The sequence below is a fragment of the Palaemon carinicauda genome, unplaced genomic scaffold, assembly GCF_036898095.1.
Source record: "Palaemon carinicauda isolate YSFRI2023 unplaced genomic scaffold, ASM3689809v2 scaffold607, whole genome shotgun sequence".
Classification (NCBI taxonomy): domain Eukaryota; kingdom Metazoa; phylum Arthropoda; class Malacostraca; order Decapoda; family Palaemonidae; genus Palaemon; species Palaemon carinicauda.
Window position 1 is genome coordinate 1 of NW_027171880.1, and position 26,088 is coordinate 26,088.

Below are 26,088 nucleotides of genomic sequence, written 5' to 3' on the forward strand. Positions count from 1 at the left end.
TACAGTAGGCAAAAGTGATTATGTTGCTAAAATGTCCTTTTCAATTCTTTCCAGATTTGTGCTCCAGTTTGCTTGGTATTGAATTCATAAGAAACTGATGACTGAAAGAGGATACAAAGTTGAGAAATTGCTACAAGAGAATTCTCTGTCTTCTGTATGACACAAGTTACTTATGACACCATCCAGGGTGAACTAATACTGTGAACTTCGCTTTAATTAATGGTAAAATCCTCGTTCTTTTTTTTTATCTTTTATTATGAAAATACAATTACATTTTCTTAACATACATTTTTTTCCTTTTATAAAGAAATATTCCTTAACAAATTATATTTTACATTTTTGTATATACATTATAACATCTTTTATATGATAAAATTAAAATCCTCGTTCTAAAGTTCTATGCTTTTTAGAAGATAGGTTAGATTTTGGGCATTTAGTGCTGGTTATGAAGTTCCTCAATCATGTACAGAACTAGATTAGATTAATGCTGAGTAAATAGAAGATATTTTAGATCTTTTTATTTCCAGAAATTGGTTTTCCATAGTGAGATTTATTTTTTTCTTGATTTGAAGCAAGTAATAGGCCTCGTAGGATTCACTTAAGCTGTATTTGATCAAAATATATATTTCTTATTAATGTTTTTCTACTAATTCCCGAGTAGTTGGTAAGCTTTGATTAAATAAATGCATTTTTGTAAAGGGAAAAATGTAAATGCAAGTATAGTTTAATTCTAGGTCTCCATTAGACCTACTATTTTGGGACAACAAAATTTCCAGTTTACTTTTTTTTTGTCAAAATAATTTTAGGATATGTAAAATAGGCAAAAGCAAAAATTCTGTTGAATTGTCCTTTTCAATTGTTTCCAGATTTGTGTTCCAGTTTGTGTGGTATGGCACCGAAGCCTAGAGGACGCGAAGACAGACGCTGTTGATCCTTTTAAGTTGAAAGATTGTGATGAAGGTCTTCAGTCTCCTGTCTCCAGTATGACCCGAGTTAAGTTTGCCATTTTCAATTATCTAATACTGTCAACTTCCTTTAAGATGGTCAAATTGATTTTGAAAGGTGTGTGCTTTTAAAACCTAGGTTACATTTTGTGACATTTGGTACTAGGGTGAAGTTGCAAGAGTACAGAGATGGAATATTAGACTGGACTCAGTAAATATCTGATTTTGAAGGTTTAGTATTTGTGGAAGTTGGTTTTCCATTTTATTATTTATTTTCGGGAAGGGGAGTCTTTAAATTGAAATTTAAGTGATAGGACTCAATCAAACTAATCAAAAAATCATTTTTTTTTTTTGGCTGAATTATTTTTTTTTTCTAGTAGTAAATCCCGTTAGTTTGAAAGCTCAGATTAAACTCATGCTTTTTATTAAATGCTTTTAAACTCGAGTAAGTTTAGAGTTTAGCTCTATATTTACTTTTTTACTTTTACTTTTAGGGGTTTATTTCTCGCCCTCCATCAGACACTTTAAAAGTCTGTTCAGGCGGACCTTGTTGTGTGAAAATAATTTCTTTCCAGTTAATATTTTGCTCTGTAACAAAAATCAACCTGTTTTTTGGCAAAACCTTTTTATTTGTTCTCTTAAGATATCCCGATTTTCTCTTTTTGCTTTGAAATATTCTTAACTTCTTCACTGAAATATCATAATCTATTGGTCTTTAGAATATCATAAGTTTTGTGACTTCGTTTTGGAATTAAAATGGTTTACATTTGGGGGCTTAAAATATCTTATATTTGGGGCTTAAAATAACTTAATTTTAGGGCTTAAAACATCCTACTTTAGGGGGATTGAAATATCCTACTTTTGGGGGGCTTAAAATATCCTACTTTTGGGTAACTTAAAATATCTTACTTTTGGGGATTAAGATATCATACTTTTGGGTAACTTAAAATATCCTACTTTCGGAGTTTAAAATATCCTACTTTTTGGTGCTTAAAATATCCTACTTTTGGGGGCTTAAAATATCCTACTTTTGGTGGCTCAAAATATCCTACTTTTGGGGATTAAAATATCCTACTTTTGGTGGCTTAAAATATCCTACTTTTGGGGGAATAAAATATCCTACTTTTGGGGATTAAAATATCCTAATTTGTTTTCGATTGAACTGATTTCCTGAACATATATTTTTGGTTGAAACTTACTGAAAACTGTTCACTAAATTTGTACTTTATTACCAATTTTCTGAGAGTTCCTATTAATACTTTTGCCTTTCAGGTTAACGCGGCCTTCTCCTAGGACGCTTAAAACCCTTCAACCAAAAGGATGATTCACATAACGACTATCCTAGATTCGTCACTTGGGATACAGGCTCTCCTGGTCAAGTCCTTCAGTTGGAGCAGAGAAAGTGGAACTTCTTCTAGAACACCTTTTTGGACCTGGGTGTTCAAGAAGTTGTCCCTTTTAGCTTTTCATAATATGGATTCAAGTGTCTATTTCAAGTTTCGAGTCTTGGACACTGTGCCAAGTTAAATTGCTAGCTGACTAATTCACCTCATTTCTTCAATTTTCTGTTTCATGAATTTAGTTTTAATACATTGAATTCCCAATAGAAATTGCTTTAATGAATAGTTGATGACTAAAATTTAGTTAAATATCAATTTAGGTCTATAGAAATCCATGTCAATAACCAAGATTGAAATCTTGCGTAATCTAACCTGAAGTTTTTTTAGAGCTAAATTATATCTCATTTTCATTAAATTTCTGGTATGAGTTATTTCAGGTAGGAGTTATTTAGAAGTTCTTTCAGGTAGGAGTTCTTCCAGGTAGAAGGTGAGCTATTTCAAGTAGCAGTCATTTCAGGTACGAGTTCTTTCAGTAGAGGGCAGGCTATTTCAGGTAGAACCTGGGATGTTTCATGTAGGAGTTATTTCATGTAGGAGTTTTTTTCAGGTAGGAGTTATTTCTCGTAGAGGTTGGGATATATCATGTAGCCTAGGCGTAATTTCAGGTAGGAGTTCTTTCAGTAGACAGCAGGCTATTTCAGGTAGATGCTGGGATATTTCAGGTACGAGTTCTTTCTCGTAGAGGCTGGGATATATCAAGTAGGAGTTATTTCAGGTAGGAGTAATTTCAGGTAGGAGTTCTTTCAATAGAGGGTAAGCTATTTCAGATAGATGTTGGACTTATTTCAGGTAGGATTTCCTTTAGGTAGGATTTATTTCAGATAGAGGCTGGGATATGTCATGTAAGAGTTCTTTCAGGTAGAGGGTGGGCTATTTTAAGTAGAAGCTGGGCTTTTTCGGGTAGAGTCTGGGCTGTTTCAGGTAGGAGTTATTTCAGGTAGAGGCTGGGCTGTTTCAGGTAGACGCAGGGCTGTTTCAGGTAGACGCAGGGCTGTTTCAGGTAGACGCAGGGCTGTTTCAGGTAGACGCAGGGCTGTTTCAGGTAGACGCAGGGCTGTTTCAGGTAGACGCAGGGCTGTTTCAGGTAGACGCAGGGCTGTTTCAGGTAGACACAGGGCTGTTTCATGTAGAGGCTGGGCTATTTCAAGGAAGAGTTATTTCAGATAGAGGGTGGGCTATTTGAGATAGAGGGTGGTGTATTTCAGATAGACTGGGCTATTTCAGGTAGAGGCAGGGCTGCTTCAGTTAAATTTCAGTCTAGATTTGTTTATATGATTTAGTGGGATTGGACATTCAAATCATGAGATCCCAGAAGAAAAGTTTGAGCTATTTTTTCTTTTTTTTTTCTATTTGTCAATTTTGACTTTCAAGAATTAGGTATTTTTAGTAAGATTTGAAAAACCTTTTTGCATATTAAAGCAGGTTTTAGTTTGTAATCTATATTATTTCTAAAGTTGAGGAAATAGGAACATGTTCGTATATTACTATGGAAATTTTCAAACTGTATTGTTATTGTATTAGGAATTAAGTTTATATAAGATTACTGAATTATCCGATGCCAAAACTTTCAGTTTATAGAAATGAGGTTTAAGTTTAAGTATACATAATTCATTTCTTTTTGGGGCATTTAAATTGAGCTGCTTTAAATGCTTATTTCAAGGTGTGTTCTTGTTAAGCCTTTTAATTTTCCTTTCTGTCCTATAAGCCTAAGGTTCCTTAACACAAAATCCTTTCAAGTTTCAATAGTTTACCTTGGATAGCTGATCCCCCACATTGTATTTTAAATTTTATAAAGGATAATAACTAACAAATGTATTTGAAGCAATCTAAAGTTTAAATACACTATTGGTCCTATATTTAAATATCTAGAGTAAATATTTTAATGTCTGTAATTTGTATACAAACTTATCCTTCTTTTTTTTCTTAATTTTGTAAGATTTAGTATTTGGTGAAAAGTCTATCCTACCTCCTCATGTTGAAAATCTCTCTCTCTCTCTCTCTCTCTCTCTCTCTCTCTCTCTCTCTCTCTCTCTCTCTCTCTCTCTCTCTCTCTCCAATATTAAGTTAATGTATAGAGAGAATTTTAGGAGTAAACTATGAATAAAAGAAAGTTATAGAATATAGGCCTATCAAAAATTTACTGTACATGTTTTTCAGATTTTAATTAGATATTGTTAGAGAAACTTAAACTTAAGGTTAGGAAAGATGGGTCTAAAACTTTGTGCTTCTGGGAAGGTCGAAAGGCTGATTTGTTGATTGGTATAGATTTAAATACTAAGAGTTAAAGTAGGAATAGAACATTGCTGGATAATACAGAATAGTGAATAGTTTTGGGTGATCATTGGCAGATGTGATGGCTAGGAGGACTTTAGTGTGAAAGGGCTAGGAAGACTTTGGTGTGAAATGGCTAGAGGGGCTTTGGTGTGAAATGGCTAGAGGGGCTTTGGTGTGAAATGGCTAGAGGGGCTTTGGTGTGAAATGGCTAGAGGGGCTTTGGTGTGAAATGGCTAGAGGGGCTTTGGTGTGAAAAGGCTAGGAAGGCTTTGGTGTGAAATGGTTACGAGGGCTTTGGCGTGAAGTGGGTGAGAGAGCTTTGGTGTGAAGTGGCTAGGGTCTTTGGTGTGAAATGGATTGGAAAGCTTTGGTGTGAAGTGGCTAGGAGGGCTTTTGTATGAAATGGCCAGTAGGGCTAGGGCGTTTGATGGCTAGTATATGAGTGTGTGAAATGGTAGGGCTTTGGCTAGTATTAGTGTTATTCCTCATCTTGTCTTAAGCTACATGAACATACCTTGAAATTAACTTTGATTTTTAAATGACTCAGGGTAGTATTTTGGGAATTTTTTCAAACGGGGTTTGAATCAGATTGTTTATCTAATACATCACTAAAGTTTCAGAACTCCCATTCCCACTCCTTGATCCTACCCCATTCCAATTTGTAAAGATTTTAAAATTAAAGGGAACGTTCATATGATTGAGCCTCCCTCCCCATCTGTCCCCCTCCCTCTTCTGGTATCAGTATTTGCCATATTCCTCACCACTGAAAGGCCAGAGGGCCCATGAAGTATATATCTTGCTTTTGACTGGAACCACTGTTCATTTAGGCTCTTTATAAACTTCCCATGTACGGAACTCGTTCATTCTTTTGCTGGTTTAATGAGAGAAGAAGATTCTTAACTTGTGTATGTTGTATTGTCAAAATGCTAGACTCTGTGCTATGGTGAAATATGTTTAGTCCAATTTGATTTTCCCTGAGATCATGTCAGGGTAGATTCTACCTTGTCAATTCTAGTCATGACAATAATTCAGTCTTGGTAAAGGATCTTTAAAGCCTCAAATGATTTAAAAAATTTTGTTTCATACTTAAATACCTTTGAAATTTAGTTTAAAACTTTTTAAAAATCTTTAATCTTGAATTGTAGGAGATTGTAATGTCAAATTGAACAGGTTTCTGTTATGTATACACTGTCATTTCAAATCAAACTATATCAAATTTGTCATGTATTGTGTAAATGGAGTTGTGAAAAACTTTTTGTCAAGATAGTGATTTAAAATTCTGTCCAAGAATATGAGAGTTTTCAATGATAATTTAAAATTAGTAACTGTATTGGTAAATGTTTTCAATATTAGCTGTCAATGAAAATCAAAATGTTGTAGAGATATATTAATTTAGTTTTAAAAATTTAGATAACTTTCTCAAAAAGTGTTGACATTTTCAAGTCTTGCAATCCAGTGCTTTCCATTACACTGAGAGATACCTGAGCTCTCTGAAAAGGGGTCCAGCTGGGATTATAACTGTCCCAAGATATCTGATTCCTACTGTTTCTGTTCACGACATAAAGAAAGGATAAAGAACTGCTGTAAGTCATTTTTAGAAGAAGTGTGTAATACATTCTTGAGTATATTGTTGTAGGTATAGTTTTAGTTGTTAGTGTTTTTGCTTGGGAGTTAACTGTCAATGTTGACTAGGGGAATTATGGGACTATTGCAGTCCTTGTTTGTAATTCAGGATCAGGTAACTTAGTTTAGGGGATGTTTATACAGGTCGTAAATAAGGGTTAAATTATATGGCTTCAATTTTATTTAGTTTAATCTTCTCTCGGTTTATGTGTTTCTAAAATTTCTCCATGATTAGGCAAAGGGGTCCAAAATAAAGTTTGACTTTTTGAGGTTAGATTTTGTATACATACTGTTATACTGATGTACAGGGATGTATCTTGTGTAGTAATTTACAAGAAGTACCTGCTCTGAAGGTATACTTTTTTTTGTGCAAGGAAACTTTGTAATTCAGAAAACTTAGACATAATCTGATAAGCCTGTGAAGCTTGTACGAAACAACAAGTCAGAGCATTGGTGTTATATTGTAATAAACTATATAACTCGCCAATTTCTTTGAATTTTACTGACACTTGAGATTTAAACGTACAATTTGGGTTGTTTACGTGTAACAAGATCATAAGTTCTACTCTAATCTTTCTAGACAACTAGAAGTTTGATACACTCTGATCTGCTTTTGCTAAAGTCCCTTACGTTTAAATGCTAATATGTTTATGATTAACGTCATCAACTGTTGATTAAACTCATTAAAACTTAGTTAACTTACGTCCATGTTGAATAAATGTATAGTAACCTAAGGTCATCTAAAACTAGAAGTTAGTGCATTAATTTCCAAAGCACTTTACCAGAATTTTTGTAAGTACTATAAGAAAATCCTGAAAAATAAGTTTTTAGAGATATTTGTCTTGATATTTCATGTAACCAGCGTTTAAATTGCATACAAATTAGCCACAAAATCTTTATTTGAAACTTGTAACTTTTCGAGTTATATTGAGTGTTTCAATATTTTCATATAGATGCAAAGTACATAAAACCTTTACTGATTTGGTGGGATTATCTTTAACAAAAGGTAGTAAAGATTTTTTCAAAGTGGAATTATATTTTTCTCAAAATAGTGTTCAGTACACTTTTCAAATGTCTCCACTTATTGATTTTAATATAGATATTAGCATAATCTTTAAGTAACTTGAGGGGACAAGAAAAAGGTCAGATTGTTACTATGTAACTAAGCAAATCTTTTTAAATGTAATTTTTATAATTATTTCACGATTGTAAGCTCTGAGAGTGCACCACATAATGTTGCTTTTCTACCACTGAAATTAAGCCTTTGGATTGAATTTAGGAATTAATTGAAGCAGGGGCATTCCTTGTACATCAGTAGATTTATAACAAGCAATGAACGGATGATGTCTGGTGCAAGTGTTAAGAGAAGGAGGATCTAGTCTATAGAAAGGAGTTATAGTCTCTTACTAGTTCTGTCTTTAGTGAAAATGAGTTTGGGTGTTGATTTTAATAGATCTGTGTAAAGGTTATCTTAGTGAGACACTTAGATTAGTTTTTGTTGGGTTAAATTAAGGTTAGCAAGTGTCTTTACCTCAGGTTAACACCAAAAATTGAATCTAGATTTATACTAAATCATAGGAGGGAGATTGTGATTTTAAATATTGAGATTAGGGTAAACTATGTTCAGTAGGCAGCTCTAAAATTTTTTATTTTATTTCACGAAGGACAATATTAGTTTCCTTTCATAATTGGTCAAAGGGACGTTTTAAATCAAATAATTCTGGTGCTTCAATTTATTTCATAGTTGAATCGTAGATTTCAAAGATTATTATAATGAGTAATTGAATGCATATATGAAAAATCCAATCCACTGGTTAATCATTTTAAAGTAATTTCACTCATCTTTGTATTAATTCTTTCAAGATTAAATCTAAAGATTTTTTCAATAGTAGCTTAATCAGTTGATCACCTTACCAGACTGGTATATCCTAATTATTTTAATCTGTAGATTGTCAAAATTATATTACGTTATTGCAAGGTGTTGAGAGTTAACTGCAAATATAAAAATATTCTTTATTAATATGAAGGACAAGCTTAAGGTTTTTTCAAACAATTCGTTTTTAGGGGTCAAGTTTCAGACTCGTGCTCTTACCATAAGCAATGAAATTTACAAATAAGTAATGTATAAGATACTTTATAATTCGGATTTTTTCAAGTTTCTTTTAATAAATGGAATTAATATTTGATAAAAGAGTAAAGCCATTAGTTCATCCTATTGGAATATAGACACTTTGCTAGTCTGGGATTAATTCTTTTCAAATCAAATTTGTTATCTTCACTATTTATGATAGTCCAAATGCAGATAATTTGGTTAGAAGCCAAACAGTTGGCCCACATCTAGAATAACTGGAGATCGTCCACTAACCTTGACATTACGAAGAATTTAACAGTTAAAGAGAAATACTATCATTATCATACCCATAGGCCTAGATGTTTTTAACATTGCTAATAACCGTTTCAAATCATATAATGGCCCATTATAATTCAGTTTCCTAAGTTTTAACTTTGACATTAATTTCATGATGAATTTCTGATAATTAGACTCAAATTCAAAATATATTTAGTTCACAAAATACGTTTTAATGTAACGAATTTTCCAAATTTATTAAAAAATCTATCGACTATTAAGATCGTAAATACGAAGTTTACAATGCCAAAGATATTTCGTTGAAGGTAGACTGACTTAAAAGTATCCATATAAAAGAGGATGATTCCGAATAATTTAAAATCTCCTTAAGCTTGTCCATAGTTTATGGTTTCATAAAAGATGTTCAAGAGCATGTAATATCAATAAAATGTATTCAGGGCTGGGCATCGTGTGTGTGTGTGTGTGTGTGTGTCATACTATAGACTAATTTTCATCAACTAGGCCTACTTTTCGATTAGTATGTGTGCCTGTGTGATAGGAATAAATACTCTGCAATGTGACACTTAGGTAAAATGTATATTTGGTCATTAGCAACAGCTTAGTAGGTAGGCCTACTGTTAGATTAAGTGTTGGTCAGCTTTGTAGGTAGGCCTACTGTTAGTTTAAAGGTTGTTCATATTTGTAGGTATGCCTATTGTTAGATTAAGGGTTGTTCAGCTTAGTAGTTAAGCCTACTGTTAGTTTAATGAGTTTTCAGCTCTGTAGATAGGCTTACTGTTAGTTTAAGGGTTTTTCAGCTTTGTAGGAAGGCCTACTGTTAGTTTAAGGGTTTTTAAGCTTTGTAGGAAGGCCTACTGTTAGTTTAAGGGTTTTTCAGCTTTGTAGGAAGGCCTACTGTTAGTTTAAGGGTTTTTCAGCTTTGTAGGTAGGCCTACTGTTAGTTTAAGGGTTTTTCAGCTTTGTAGGTAGGCCTACTGTTAGTTTAAGGGTTTTTCAGCTTTGTAGGAAGGCCTACTGTTAGTTTAAGGATTTTTCAGCTTTGTAGGAAGGCCTACTGTTAGTTTAAGGGTTGTTCAGCGTTGTAGGAAGGCCTACTGTTAGTTTAAGGGTTGTTCAGCTTTGTAGGTAGGCCTACTGTTAGTTTAAGGGTTGTTCAGCGTTGTAGGTAGGCCTACTGTTAGTTTAAGGGTTGTTCAGCTTTGTAGGTAGGCCTACTGTTAGTTTAAGGGTTTTTCAGCTTTGTAGGTAGGCCTACTGTTAGTTTAAGGGTTTTTCAGCTTTGTAGGAAGGCCTACTGTTAGTTTAAGGGTTTTTCAGCTTTGTAGGAAGGCCTACTGTTAGTATAAGGGTTTTTCAGCTTTGTAGGAAGGCCTACTGTTAGTTTAAGGGGTTTTCAGCTTTGTAGGTAGGCCTACTGTTAGTTTAAGGGTTTTTCAGCTTTGTAGGAAGGCCTACTGTTAGTTTAAGGGTTTTTCAGCTTTGTAGGAAGGCCTACTGTTAGTTTAAGGGTTTTTCAGCTTTGTAGGAAGGCCTACTGTTTAAGGGTTTTTCAGCTTTGTAGGAAGGCCTACTGTTAGTTTAAGGGTTGTTCAGTTTTGTAGGAAGGCCTACTGTTAGTTTAAGGGTTTTTCAGCGTTGTAGGTAGGCCTACTGTTAGTTTAAGGGTTGTTCAGCGTTGTAGGTAGGCCTACTGTTAGTTTAAGGGTTTTTCAGCTTTGTAGGTAGGCCTACTGTTAGTTTAAGGGTTGTTCAGCGTTGTAGGAAGGCCTACTGTTAGTTTAAGGGTTTTTCAGCTTTGTAGGTAGGCCTACTGTTAGTTTAAGGGGTTTTCAGCTTTGTAGGAAGGCCTACTGTTAGTTTAAGGGTTTTTCAGCTTTGTAGGAAGGCCTACTGTTAGTTTAAGGGTTTTTCAGCTTTGTAGGTAGGCCTACTGTTAGTTTAATGGTTTTTCAGCTTTGTAGGTAGGCCTACTGTTAGTTTAAGGGTTTTTCAGCTTTGTAGGAAGGCCTACTGTTAGTTTAAGGGTTTTTCAGCTTTGTAGGAAGGCCTACTGTTAGTTTAAGGGTTTTTCAGCTTTGTAGGAAGGCCTACTGTTAGTTTAAGGGTTTTTCAGCTTTGTAGGAAGGCCTACTGTTAGTTTAAGGGTTTTTCAGCTTTGTAGGAAGGCCCACTGTTAGTTTAAGGGTTGTTCAGCGTTGTAGGAAGGCCTACTGTTAGTTTAAGGGTTTTTCAGCTTTGTAGGTAGGCCCACTGTTAGTTTAAGGGTTGTTCAGCGTTGTAGGTAGGCCTACTGTTAGTTTATGGGTTTTTCACCTTTGTAGGTAGGCCTACTGTTAGTTTAAGGGTTGTTCAGCGTTGTAGGAAGGCCTACTGTTAGTTTAAAGGTTGTTCAGAGTTGTAGGAAGGCCTACTGTTATATTAAGGGTTGTTCAGCGTTGTAGGAAGGCCTACTGTTAGTTTAAGGGTTTTTCAGCTTTGTAGGAAGGCCTACTGTTAGTTTAAGGGTTTTTCAGCTTTGTAGGAAGGCCTACTGTTAGTTTAAGGGTTTTCCAGCTTTGTAGGTAGGCCTACTGTTAGTTTAAGGGTTGTTCAGCTTTGTAGGTAGGCCTACTGTTAGTTTAAGGGTTGTTCAGCTTTGTAGGAAGGCCTACTGTTAGTTTAAGGGTTGTTCAGCGTTGTAGGTAGGCCTACTGTTAGTTTAAGGGTTGTCCAGCTTTGTAGGTAGGCCTACTGTTAGTTTAAGGGTTGTCCAGCTTTGTAGGTAGGCCTACTGTTAGTTTAAGGGTTGTCCAGCTTTGTAGGTAGGCCTACTGTTAGTTTAAGGGGGGTTTAGGTTTTAAGAAAATCTTAAATTAGACTCTCTCCACGTAGCTTTCAAATGGGGTCTTATTTGAGAATGTATTACACATGGAACTAAATTGATTTTTTGTGGTCCACGTGCAAGGTTAATGTGTACTTCGGTCCGATCTGTCTATCTGCTAGGAGGAGTAGTGAGGATAGTCAGGGCAGTGGTTTGCACGTGTCTTCTCCTTTACCCGACTCAATCCTGCACATGAAATGGGACGGATGAGAGAGATCCTTTGGGGCAGTTGTGGTTCCTGTCTGCTTTTGAGAAAGCAAAAGGTTTCTGGAGTAATTGATCGTGGTGGAATTGCACTATAAGGCTGATGAGGTTTCTACTCCCTCCAACCATTCTTTCATTTAATTATTGTTTCTAAACGAAAAATTTAGATTTGAGAAAAATCCCTTACTCTGTCACTACTTAAAGGTTTATTATATAAGATGTCAAAATTAGAATACTATAACATTATCTTGAAAAACCCTCTTACTATTCTTGGTATATTTAATTCACAATCATTGCATTAATGTCTGTAAGATTTTCAATAAAAGATTTCAAAAAAGAAGGAAATGGGAAGCATTCAAGGGCCTGGTGACTTTGTTCGTTCACAAAACAAAATGCATAATTACTCTTTTGTTACCAGGTGGGAAGGGGCGGGCCTTGGTGGGCTTTCCATTTCCTTCTCTTTTTTTATTGAAAACTTGACTAATTTACACAATCATGACACTTGTAACCTCAAATGTTTAACTTCAAACTCATTCCTATGTTCAGAAAAATCTAAGATAACGAATTAACTTAGGACCCCATATTATGAGGGCTAAAATGTTCGTTTTCTATGACCATCTGTCGTCGGTTGAGTTTGTTGATAGAAAACGGGGTTAAAGTATTTGATACTGTTTGTCTTTGACTTTGCAGTGTATTCATATTCATACTTAATATTGCTATTAAGTGTATTGAAACCTGTCCTATGTATGACAAGAAATCTTCTACAATAAAAGACTTGATCGAAACTTATTGGCTTTTCTTATTTCATGATTTATAAACTTAATCTTACCACAGAATAATAGTCGACTCATAGTCGACTATGCTTAAACCCAGAGTTAAAGTAACATATTTTAAAGATAAATAATTTTGAGGCTAAAATGAATTATTATCACAAGACTAGAGTTGTCTGGAATGAATATACTTTGAGAATTGAACTGAACATGAATACCATAGTAAATAGCCCTCATTCTGATAATACTTCCATACCAAGAGACACTATAATTTCTCTCGTATCACCAGTGGAAGAGTGAACGAGCTCTGTACATTGGAAGGGAATAAACCAGACTTATAAATGAACACTTGTGGTTTATCATAGTTAAAAGCAAGGTTTTATACTTCATGAGGTCTCTGGTCTTTCAGAGGAGAGAGAGAAAAGAGGCATTTTACTGGTACCAGAAGAGGGAGGGGGACGACTGGAGAGAACACTCAGTCATATGAACGTTAGATTAAGGAGAGAACACTCCACGTTAATGATTTTTATAAGTTTTTTTTTCTTTTTATTTTGCTCAATATATTATTTATCATGGATGTAATGAAAATAAGTAAATTCTATATAAGTTTTTATTTCTTTTATTCACAATTGTAGTTTGATAAATTCATACATTGTAATCAATTTTACAAAATTAGACAAAATTTGCTGCTCTCCTACTGAAAACTACTGTAGAAGATATTCATATATCATTACTACATCTTCTATTTTATACATTATTACTATCTACTATTCATACATTACTATTCATACATTATTGCTGTATTTTCTGTTTTATACATTATTACTGTCTTATATTCATACATTACTATTGTATCCTGTTTATAAATTGCTACTGTATCTTGTAATTTTGAAAAGAAATATAGCTATTTTAAAAATGAATAACACAGAAGAGACATTAGCCATGTAAAAAGCAAGAGACTTGTAATCGTAAAGTAAAATATGTTAAAGAAGACATCTTGAGGCATTCAAGGCTATAGGCCATGGATGTTGTTTATGTCTTCTATAATGTCTTTTATACCTTTTACGATTACAAATCTCTTGCTCTTTACATGGCTAATGTCTTTTCTGCATTTTCATAATTAAAATAGCCGTATTTTCATATCAAAACTACGTAATACAGTAAAAATTCATAAGCAGAAGATACAGTAGTAATGTATGACTAGAAGATGGAGCAGTAATGTATGAATAGAAGATACAGTAATAACGTATGGATAGAAATGGTAGTAATGCATAAATTGAAGATACAGTAATAATGCAAAAATAGAAGATACAGTAATAATGCATAAACAGAAGATACACTAGTAATGTATTAATATAAGATACTGTAGCAATATATAAACAGAAGTCAGAAGCAATGCATAAGCAGACAATACAATTTCAATATAAAAAGATTACTGATAAGTTGAATTATTATTCAAACTTTCAATACAACTTTACTATATATATATATATATAGAGAGAGAGAGAGAGAGAGAGAGAGAGAGAGAGAGAGAGAGAGAGAGAGAGAGAGAGAGAGAGAGAGAGAGAGAGAGAAAGTACAATAGCTATATAAGGACCACTTGCCTGACTTATTTTCCTTGAATCTAAACCATCTTAGAATGACAAACAAAGTGCAAATGAAAACAATTCTGATCATGTTGATTCTAAGCAATGTCTGCATGATTTGGTTTCCCCAACAAGGGAAGTAAAAGTTTTAAAAATCACTAGTATTTCAAGCACCAATGTTTTTAGAAGTTACCTGATAGTGACATAATTCAAACTAGCAAGACATACTCATATTCCCTCACTTCGTATGCTTAAAGATCTTATTGAACTCTTCCTTCAAACAACTTGAAAAATTTCGTGCAGTCATCAAGTTTATGATTGTTATCCACCTAAGGAAACAATATGTAAGCTACTCTCTCCAATAAGATGAAATTAAAGTTATTTCCTAAAAATTTCCTCAATTTAAATTTAAAATATTTTATCAAGGAAATAATTCCTCTAAACTTTCTCAAAGACTACCAAGAGGTGTGTCTTAACTAGACTGCATTCCTAGAATGAATCTACTCGTACTAAATATCCCCTTTAGTCTCATTAAAAGCTATACCTACATCAATCACTATTACTTTCGTTATAAAAGCACAAATTATCCAAAGTCATTTATAAATATATATTCCTTTATACTTGTCCTTGAACTTCTCATCTTAAAATTCTGTCCTGATAAACATCTGTATTTGCTTTCCTATAATTCATATGGAGTCCCATTTAATAATAAAATTAATCATGATCAAATGTTTACCTATAAACCTGTCTTGATTATTTTAATTTGAACATACATTTCTGTACTTTACCTTTTGTCATACTTCATTGACGCCATGACATTTTTCTTATCTATTCCTTCAACACCACTGAACCTTTTTTTGTTAAATAGGTTTCTAGTTTTATAGCAACTATTTCCTTAAATCTTTCAATTAATACGTTCTTTGAGATTTTAGAACTAATAGAGTTCTTACATACATTCTTTCCTAAACCTTAAATCCAACAACTATCCTTAAGAATCTAGGATTAATCTGCAAATATTTAACATCTTTCATCTACCCTTCTCTTAACATATAACTCTACCATTAATTTAGAAATCAGTCCTAACTTCAAACCTTTTAAAAACTAAAGACTTAACATTTTTTTCCCAGATACTTAACTGAAGCTTTAATCTTCCTTATGTCTTTCCATCAAGTTATTTGATCTACATTAGGCAACTAGTGATATGAAGCAGATTACATAAGGTCATTACAAGTAATATAGGAGTAAAAACATTGCTTTAAATCAGTTATTTTTGCGCAAAACAGTGAAGTCATTCTAAGGCTTACTATCCAAAACTAATAACTCCAAGAACATCAAGTTTAGGACAATTTCTCAGCTATTTTGAACAAGGATTTTACGTGTGACTGCTGTAATGTAAAATTTGAGAAGAAAATAAGTGGAAAATGATGGATAAAAAATGACGTCTTAACTTTATTGAAATTGAAATACATTACATCCATTTCTTCTTCAACAGAACGGGAACTTACTGAAAACTTGAATTCTGTGTTAGAGAGAGAGAGAGAGAGAGAGAGAGAGAGAGAGAGAGAGAGAGAGAGAGAGAGAGAGAGAGAGAGAGAGAGAGAGAGAGAATTTAATAGTCAATTTGTAATCTAGTAATAGTAATTCAACAGATCTCCATCAGATACCATCATGTATACAGGATTTCAAAATTGCTATGATAATTTTAAACAACTTTACTTTAATTCTCACTGGCTTATGGCATTGCATTTCAAAACTTATCAAAATAAGAACTATCTCAATCTTAATGTTATATTTCAAACTGTAAAATCCTAAATGAAAACCACTGAAGACAAATATTCATGCAGAAACTTAGTCAATTTCTTAATGAATCAAATAGATGGATTCGACAAGATTCTCTTTAGCAATTATTTAAATAAAAATAGCTATGGTATCAATTCTTGTAGTACAGTATAGGAGTAGATAGTATAAGATGAAATTCAGTCAGATTTTAGCCTATTTTGAATGACTTTTAACATGGGGACCAACTTCGACATCACGAACTCTCCAGACATTAGTTAGGCCAACTAAAAGTTATCGAATAGAATGATAATGTAATATTAAAGAAATAAGCTAATTTCAAAATGCAAGAAGATACATTTAAACTTTAAGATAAACTATTAACCAAGTCTAAATGGGATGAGGTACGAAAGCAGAAGAATAGTTAAGGAATGGTTTGAAGTTACAGTTCAAAGAATTTTAAACAATGCATATAATAGGTTTTAGATGATAGAGCATGGAAAACAAAGCTACTAACCCAGCAGTCACACGTACTGATAACTTGCTTAAAATAGCTACATAAATTCACAGATCATATTACTCATTGACTTAACACTCCAGAACAGGAATGTCAAACTCAAATCCTTTCGAGGGCCAATTATGCACATGGCTATGGTCTCGAGGACCATCAAAGATTTGGTAATTATTTAGTGACAAGACTGAGATTAAAAGCTTTATGCAGGTCATCGTACTTTACCAAAACTACATTCTGGTTCATTTTAAAAGTTTAATTTACATTTTCTCAGTTATAACAATTATAGCTAGTTGAAAAATCTAGTAATCTTGAGGGTACATTTGGCCCACCGGCCTCAAGTTTGACATTTCTGTTCTAGAGAAAACTAACTTTAAATTGCTAAAAAATATATGGGGGAATAATTTCAATGATCTTTATAGTAAATTTTCTATGATATGGAAGTCCCTATGACACTTTCAAAGAATACTTTTAGTGATCAAATTAATTTTCATGACTAATCAAGGTTTTAAATTATTTCACACATTTCTTTATAGTCAATTACTAACCTTATACAAAATAATTACTTTTAAATACTGTAGCTTATATCATTCTTGTCCCTTGTAGGTTTGAACAACCTTAAAACCTCAAACTATTTCTTTGCTCTAAGGCTAATTTAACTTAAGAGGATTATTCAGATGGTCTTAAATTACAGAGAAGCTTAAATATCAAAACTTTAAATTCTTTCAGAGCTTAAAACGGAAAATACTCCAAATATTCATGCCATAAAAACATGTTTTGAACATTTTTGACCATATGAAGTACTAAGATATGACTTGATAAGGCTTAAAGAAATTAATCAAATTTTAAGACTAAAATATGACTGGTCAAAAGTAAATGTTCGGAGTGGAAATTCAATTCTTATATGAATGATTCGAGATTGGACTAATCTAAGTAAATTTGGTCAAGAACAAGAAATATTTCGCCATAGACTTTTAAAAGGAAGTTGAAGATTCGGCTTGTTGATAGCAGCAGTTGTAGAGGGTCCAGTAATTTTCCCTTTTTCTTGAAGAATTCCTCTCTTCTTGCCATGGGTTCTTTAATCCTGTGAAAAGAAAATTGAAATATCAGTTTGACATATGAATGGTCATTTTTTTCTACACTCAATTTTCTGGACACTAAATACAGCTACAGATCTATAGCATAAATTGCCCACTTATTCCAATAAAATAATCATTTGCATGAACCACTCAACAAATCTATCTATTTACCTGAAATAATAATACTAATTTCCTAATATCGCAATAGGGTCTGCCCCTCTCTTTTATTCTTCTCCTGTACTTCTCTTTCTCCCTATTTCCTTAATCTTTCCCATCCCGAGCACCTGTCTTTGAGCTATAAATTGGATTGTATCCAGGGGTACTCTTCCTTTCCCCATATTCCCCACTTCCCTATTCTTATTATTATTACTATTTTTTGATGTTGTTGATAGTTTATTATATGACATGTCTGTTTTGACGTTGTTTCTTATTTTAGAATGATTTATTGTTAATTTGTTCTCTTCATTTATTTATTTCCTTATTTCCTTTCCTCACTGTGCTGTTTTTCCCTGTTGGAGCCCCTGGGCTTATAGCATCTTGCTTTTCCAACTAGGGTTGTAGCTTGGATAGTAATAATAATAATAATAATATTATTATTACCAAGGCACTTCCCCCAATTTTGGGGGGTAGCCGACATCAAACAAATGAAAAAAGGGGGACCTTCCCTCTCTCCGGTCCTCCCAGCCTGACGAGGGATTCAGCCGAGTTTGGCTGGTACTGCTACTGCTCAACACATACCCCAAAGAAAGTCCTAAATCGAAGTAGTTTTAAATTTTCATCTAACCACAGAATTACTCCAATCATCTTTACAACAAAACTCTTAAAACCTATACGTCGATCCCCTACAACATTTACTGTCCAAACCCACTGAATTACATCCTAAGATATAAAGCTGTTCAGCTTCATTGCATGGTTGAACTATGGATTCACCAACCCCAGATCTACATTCAGGGGATGGAATTGATGCAAAGAGTAGCATCATCTGCCTATGCAACAAGCTTCTTTTCTATGGATTAGTATCTCTTGCCTAACCGTAACATTAATCCTTTTGCGAATCTATCCTACATCAAGACATAAGCCTGTTCGAGTAAAAAACAAGGGGCATCTATGATTTAAATCCAATGAACCTACAGCTACTCTATGTTAACATATATATCTATCCAATGAATAATCTACCATAGATAAAGATTATGACTAAGGTGTTACATCTTAAACACATGGTTTTAACACAGACCACTGAATATAAACACTGTTTTCATTGGATAACCCATGCAGCAGCAGCATCAAAATATTCAACCTGTCCTTCCATAACGCCTTGACTTTGTTACTCAACTAACCAAAAACCTTCCTACACTATTATTATCATAATAATAATAATAATAATAATAATAATAATAATAATAAATTATCATTATTATTATTATTATTATTATTATTATTATTATTATTATTCTTATTATTATTATTATTATTATTATTATTACTTACTTGCTAAGGTACAACTCTAGTTGGAAAAGCGGGATGCTATAAGCCCGAGGGCTCCACCAGGGAAAATAGCCCAGTGAGGAGAGTTAATAAGTTAAATACAAGAGAAGTAATTAACAAGCAGCTATGTGTATTGTAGACTACAGTATGTACATCGAAGACTAACTTTATATGAGTAATATTTATAGCAAAATTTTATCTTATCTTTCTACTTCTTACTCGTGTTCATGATCATGTTCATGATGTCAACATTGAAATTTAATGTTTATCTTGTTAGTTCTCTCAAGTCAATTATGATAAATACGCCAATTCTGTTTAAGAATTCATTAAATTGAGCAGTATTCAACCTTAAGATCAAATGGAAAACATTATCTAATTCTCACATTTAAAATAAGGGAAATTTAGTTCTTCCATATTCAGCATATTACCATAAAAAAAAAAAAAAAAACAATCGTGCCTACATATAGGCCTATTTGTTCGTTCACAATCAGGGTTCATGAGCTGTCCAACTCTATAGTCTCTAGATTGTGAGGGGTGAGGGGGGTGAGGGGTGAGGGGGGTGAGGGGGGTGAGAGGGGTGAGGGGTGAGGGGGTGAGGGGGGTGAGGGGTGAGGGGGTGAGGGGTGAGGGGGTGAGGGGGTGAGGGGGGTGAGGGGTGAGGGGTGAGGGGGTGAAGGGGGTGAGGGGGGTGAGGGGTGAAGGGGGTGAGGGGTGAGGGGGTGAAGGGGGTGAGAGGGTGAGGGGGTGAGGGGGTGAGGGGGGTGAGGGGGTGAGGGGTGAGAGGGGTGAGGGGTGAGAGGGGTGAGAGGGGTGAGGGGGGAGAGGGGTGAGAGGGGTGAGGGGGTGAGGGGGTGAGGGGGGTAGGGGGTTACATGTGAGGGGTATATATACCAAACATATGCCCAATAACTACCTGTTCATTATTAGAATTTATGAAATAATTCAACAAAATTCTTTCATCAGGCAACTACAATATAGCAAAAGGTTAGGCAACCACAATATAGCAAAAGGTTAGGCAACCACAATATAGCAAAAGGTTAGGCAACTATAATATAGAAAAAGGTTAGGCAACTACAATATAGCAAAAGGTTAGGCAACCACAATATAGCAAAAGGTTAGGCAACCACAATATAGCAAAAGGTTAGGCAACTACAATATATCAAAAGGTTAGGCAACTACAATATATCAAAAGATTAGGCAACTACAGTATAATATAGAAAAGGGTTAGGCAACTATAATATAGCAAAAGGTTAGGCAACCACAATATAGCAAAAGGTTAGGCAACCACAATATAGGAAAAGGTTAGGCAACTACAATATATCAAAAGGTTAGGCAACTACAATATATCAAAAGGTTGGGCAACCACAATATAGAAAAAGGTTAGGCAACTATAATATAGCAAATGGTTAGGCAACCACAATATAGCAGAAGGTTAGGCAACTACAATATAGAAAAGGTTAGGCAACTACAATATAGCAAAAGGTTAGGCAACCACAATATAGCAAAAGGTTAGGCAACTACAATATAGAAAAAGGTTAGGCAACCACAATATAGCAAAAGGTTAGGCAACTACAATATAACAAAAGGTTAGGCAACTACAATATAGCAAAAGGTTAGGCAACCAAAATATAGCAAAAGGTTAGGCGATTTATATGATTTATATTCAACGTAGACTTATAGATTCTTTCAAATGTGAATTAGCTATTATAATTAGCATTGAGGATTCTAGTAGAATGTTAGTTTGGGCCTTTGAACTGTATCGTGGTCTTCCACTGCCTTGGGCTAGAGTTCTCTTGCTTGAGGGTAAAGTCGGGTGCACTTTTCTATCTTATTTCTCTTCCTCTGTTTGAAGTTTTTATAGTTTATATATGAAAATCCATTTTAGTGTTTTTACTGTTCTTAGAATATTTTATATTGTTCATTATTTCTCTTGTAGTTTGTTTATTTCCTTTCTTCAATGGGCTTTTTTCCCCTGTTGGAGCCCTTGGGCATATAGCATCCTGCTTTTCCAACTAGGGTTGTAGCCTAGTAAGTAAGTAAGTAAGTAGGCAACAACAACAACAACAACAACAACAACAACAACAATAATAATAATAATAATAATAATAATAATAATAATAATAATAATAATAATACGTTGTCGGGAACTATTCCGCGCATTAACGAGTAAACAAACTTAAAGTTCAATTATACCCATTATTTGCATCATTATGCTTATCAAAATTTTATTACCTTATTAGTAGCTTGCTTTAAACCTGACTTTACTTAAAACACTATGTGAAAAAACAATCTTATCCAGTTATTTAGTTCGACTATGAGCTCTTGGGGTCGCTCTCATTGAGTAATAACGTCCAAATTAAACGAATTTCTCAACAAAGGTTTCCTTTGAAACATTTTTAGCTCAATTCAAAATAGTACCAATATCCCTGCATTTTTTCCTATCATGAAAATCAGAATGTCACTTAGTGATAAGAGACGAAACATCTTGGCACTAAAACGTCCACATTCATTAAATCAAGGGAATTATGAGTTAACGGAAAACCTGTCTACTTCTCCAATAGAATACTGGAATGTGTGCCTACATGTTTTGCCATTTAGATAACTAATAAGTTACCAACGCATAATATGATAGATATATTCTAAGGACAATCAATGCATTATTACTGGCTACATATTAGATCATTCAAATAAAACTATAAAAATCACAGACCTGAGTACAAATGAGGAACTCAATATCCTTGGCCTTCAATCATAGGGATCAATCCTACACAGTATGGCCACCATAGGGCTCAATCCTACACAGTATGGCCACCATAGGGCTCAATACTACACAGTATGGCCACCATAGGGCTCAATACTACACAGTATGGCCACCTTAAGGCACAATACTACACAGTATGGCCACCATAAGGCACAATACTGCACAGTATGGCCACCATAAGGCACAATACTGCACAGTATAGCCACCATAACGCACAATACTACACAGTATGGCCACCATAAGGCATAATACAACACAGTATGGCCACAATAAGGCACAATCCTACACAGTATGGCCACCATAAGGCACAATACTGCACAGTATAGCCACCATAAGGCACAATACTACCAATATGGCCTACCTTAGGCACAATACAGCAGAGTATGGCCTACATAAGGCACAATACAGCACAGTATGGCCTACATAAGGCACAATAATGAACAGTATAGTCACCTTAAGGCACAATACTACCAATATGGCCTACCTTAGGCACAATACTGCACAGTATGGCCACCATAAGGCACAATACTGCACAGTATGGCCACCATAAGGCACAATACTGCACAGTATAGCCACCATAAGGCACAATACTGCACAGTATGGCCACCATAAGGCACAATACTGCACAGTATAGCCACCATAACGCACAATACTACACAGTATGGCCACCATAAGGCATAATACAACACAGTATGGCCACAATAATGCACAATCCAACACAGTATGGCCACCATAAGGCACAATACTGCACAGTATAGCCACCATAAGGCACAATACTACCAATATGGCCTACCTTAGGCACAATACAGCAGAGTATGGCCTACATAAGGCACAATACAGCACAGTATGGCCTACATAAGGCACAATAATGAACAGTATAGCCACCTTAAGGCACAATACTACCAATATGGCCTACATAAGGCACAATACAGCACAGTATGGCCTACATAAGGCACAATAATGCACAGTATAGTCACCTTAAGGCACAATACTAACAATATGGCCTACATAAGGCACAAAGCTGCACAGTATAGTCACCTTAAGGCAAAATACTACACAGTATAGCCACCATAAGGCTCAATACTGCACAGTATGGCAATCATGTGTAGGGTAACCATTTATTTGCGACGTGAAAGGGGGACATCAGTATAAACTAACAAGTAAATACATGATACCGTAATCCTGTCATGGGAAACCACTCGCTCCATTTCCTATCCTTTCACCAATTCCATATAGCCTCATCACATTCCCCATCGCTTACCTATCAACCCTATCACACGCTTTCTCCATGTCCATAAACGCAACATACACCTTCCTTTTACTAAATATTTCTTCCATATCTGCCTAACTGTGAAAAATCTGATCCACACCTCTCCTACTTCTTCTAAGACCACACTGCACTTCTACGATTGCCTCCGTCTTTTATCCTTAATTCTATTAATTAGTACTTTACCATACACTTTTCCAACCACACTCAAGCTGATATCCCTTGAATTACAACACGCATGCACATCTCCCTTACCTTTCTATAGCGGAACAATACCTGCACACACCCAGTACACCGATACCAATGATAACAAAATCTATAGTTAACATTCTCACCAACCATTCAAGTACAGTCACACAACTTTCCTTTAACATCTCAGCCTTCAAGCCATCCATACTAGGTGCTTTTCATGACCAGGTTCTATCTAGGGTGACTGATATTGGATTAAATAATTGGGTCAGTTATTTTAACGACAGTTGTCAAATTGAAAGGGAAAATTACATGTAAGCAATCCCAAAGCATCTCCTATTACAGCCCCCACTCTCTCTCTCTCTCTCTCTCTCTCTCTCTCTCTCTCTCTCTCTCTCTCTCTCTCTCTCTCTCTCTCTCTCTCTCTCAGAAAATAACCTACCATTCAAGGTATGTTACGAGATTATATAATTACAAAATATAAAAAATATTACAAAATATATAAAATATTCCTTGAACGCTTGAAATATTTACACCTTGCACTTTTGACCAATTCTAAATAACTGTATGGAAAAGTGATAAATTCTACTGAATAAAAATCATAAAATGCTAAAGTTTTATCAATTTCTTATTGGTTTCAACCCAGAATAACAGAAGGAAATTAGAGGGGCACTCAGTTGAGTGCAGACCTCTTCCGTAATAGCTTATTTCTCGACCTTTTCTTTAACTTTGACCTTTGACCTTAACATGTAATTATTGGCGTTGATTTTCATACACTCAAATATGAACCAAGTTTGAAGTGTCTGTAACAACGATGTCGAAATTTAAGGCTGATTACGTGAATTGGACATTTTGTTTGACCGTGACCTTGAATTTTGACCTTGACCTTCCAAAATTTAATAGTTTCCAGCTTTTTACATAAGTTAATCCATGCGAGTTTCATTACTCTACGATTCGAATTGTGGCCAAGAAGCTGTTAACAAACACACAAACAAACCACCATGAACAGAGGGTAAAACATAACCACCTTCTAACTTCGTTGGCGGAGGTAATAAAAAAAAACCCAATAACACTAAGAATATATGAAAATACCTCCACTCCAACCCCCACACCCACAAGCAACAAGACTCCAAATATTTCCACCAAAAAATTTCCCACAGGAAAAAATATTGAATTAAATAATGTGATATTATGAACATTAAATCGTCTAAATCCTTATATCACCGCATTGGATATCCCTAAATATACCTCAAATATTTTGATAGTCTATAAATTGATATACCAGTAAAAATACCTTAAAAATACAAATGATTAAATTAAAATTTTAATTTCAAAATACCAACCGTCATTATTTTTATCAGTCTCTTCCTAACGCCAGCTGCTGTTACGTAGCTCAAGGAGCCCCGCCCCTTTTTATGGTCCTTCCTCTATCTGGGCCGGTATATCAAGGAATATCTGAAAGAAAAATCAAGATGTTAAAAGGGCCAAAAACCGATTTTTTTAATACCTAAATTATAAGTATAACAAAAAAATGTTATGAAGAAAATAACCTATCGGTGTGTGTTGAGGAAAATGTCTTCACAAAGTAACAATGGGTACAATAATTGTCCTCATTCAAGTCGTCCCCTGACAACAGGGTACAATAATTGTCCTCATTCAAGTCGTCCCCTGACAACAGGGTACAATGATTGTACTCATTCAAGTCGTCCTATGACAACAGGGTACAATAATTGTCCTCATTCAAATCGTCCCATGACAACAGGGTACAATATTGTCCTCATTCAAGTCGTCCCATGACAACAGGGTACAATATTGTCCTCATTCAAGTCATCCCCTGACAACAGGGTACAATAATTGTACTCATTCAAGTCGTCCCATGACAACAGGGTACAATAATTGTACTCATTCAAGTCGTCCTATGACAACAGGGTACAATAATTGTCCTCATTCAAATCGTCCCATGACAACAGGGTAAAATATTGTCCTCATTCAAGTCGTCCCATGACAAAAGGTACAATTATTGACCTCATTCAAGTCGTTCCATGACAACAGGGTACAATAATTGTACTCATTCAAGTCGTCCTATGACAACAGGGTACAACAATTGTACTCATTCAAGTCGTCCCATGACAACAGGGTACAATATTGTCCTCATTCAAGTCGTCCCATGACAAAAGGGTACAATTATTGACCTCATTCAAGTCGTCCCCTGACAACAGGGTACAATAATTGTCCTCATTTAAGTCGTCCCCTGACAACAGGGTACAATAATTGTCCTCATTTAAGTCGTCCCATGACAACAGGGTATAATAATTGTCCTCATTCAAGTCATCCCCTGACAACAGGGTACAATAATTGTCCTCATTTAAGTCGTCCCCTGACAACAGAATACAATAATTGTCCTCATTTAAGTCGTCCCCTGACAACAGGGTACAATGATTGTACTCATTCAAGTCGTCCCATGACAACATGGTACAATAATTGTCCTCATTCAAGTCGTCCTATGACAACAGGGTACAATAATTGTCCTCATTCAAATCGTCCCATGACAAAAGGGTACAATTATTGACCTCATTCAAGTAGTCCCCTGACAACAGGGTACAATAATTGTCCTCATTCAAGTCGTCCCCTGACAACAGGGCACAATAATTGTCCTCATTCAAGTCGTCCCCTGACAACAGGGTACAATAATTGTCCTCATTCAAGTCGTCCCCTGACAACAGGGTATAATAATAGTACTCATTCAAGTCGTCCCATGACAACAGGGTACAATAATTGTCCTCATTCAAGTCGTCCCCTGACAACAGGGTATAATAATTGTCCTCATTCAAGTCGTCCCCTGACAACAGGGTACAATAATTGTCCTCATTCAAGTCGTCCCCTGACAACAGGGTACAATATTGTCCTCATTCAAGTCGTCCCCTGACAACAGGGTACAATAATTGTCCTCATTCAAGTCGTCCCCTGACAACAGGGTATAATAATTGTCTT

At 34.9% G+C, this 26,088-nt stretch overlaps 2 long non-coding RNA genes across 2 annotated transcripts in view; one reads left to right on the forward strand and one right to left on the reverse strand.

Moving 5' to 3' along the window:
* Positions 1-58: 58 nt before the first annotated feature.
* On the forward strand, positions 59-9,811 carry LOC137637259 (uncharacterized). The gene is made up of 3 exons (XR_011043501.1): positions 59-222; positions 867-997; positions 2,217-9,811. It is a non-coding gene; the product is annotated as an uncharacterized lncRNA (long non-coding RNA).
* A 5,743-nt stretch (positions 9,812-15,554) lies between these two features.
* The window catches only part of LOC137637258 (uncharacterized), a 32,134-nt gene continuing 21,600 nt past the window's right edge, over positions 15,555-26,088 (reverse strand). Inside the window, exons 2-3 of the long non-coding RNA XR_011043500.1 lie at positions 24,441-24,552; positions 15,555-17,400 (exon numbers count right to left, since the gene is read on the reverse strand). This is a non-coding gene — a long non-coding RNA (uncharacterized lncRNA). The remainder of the gene's footprint in view (positions 17,401-24,440; positions 24,553-26,088) is intronic.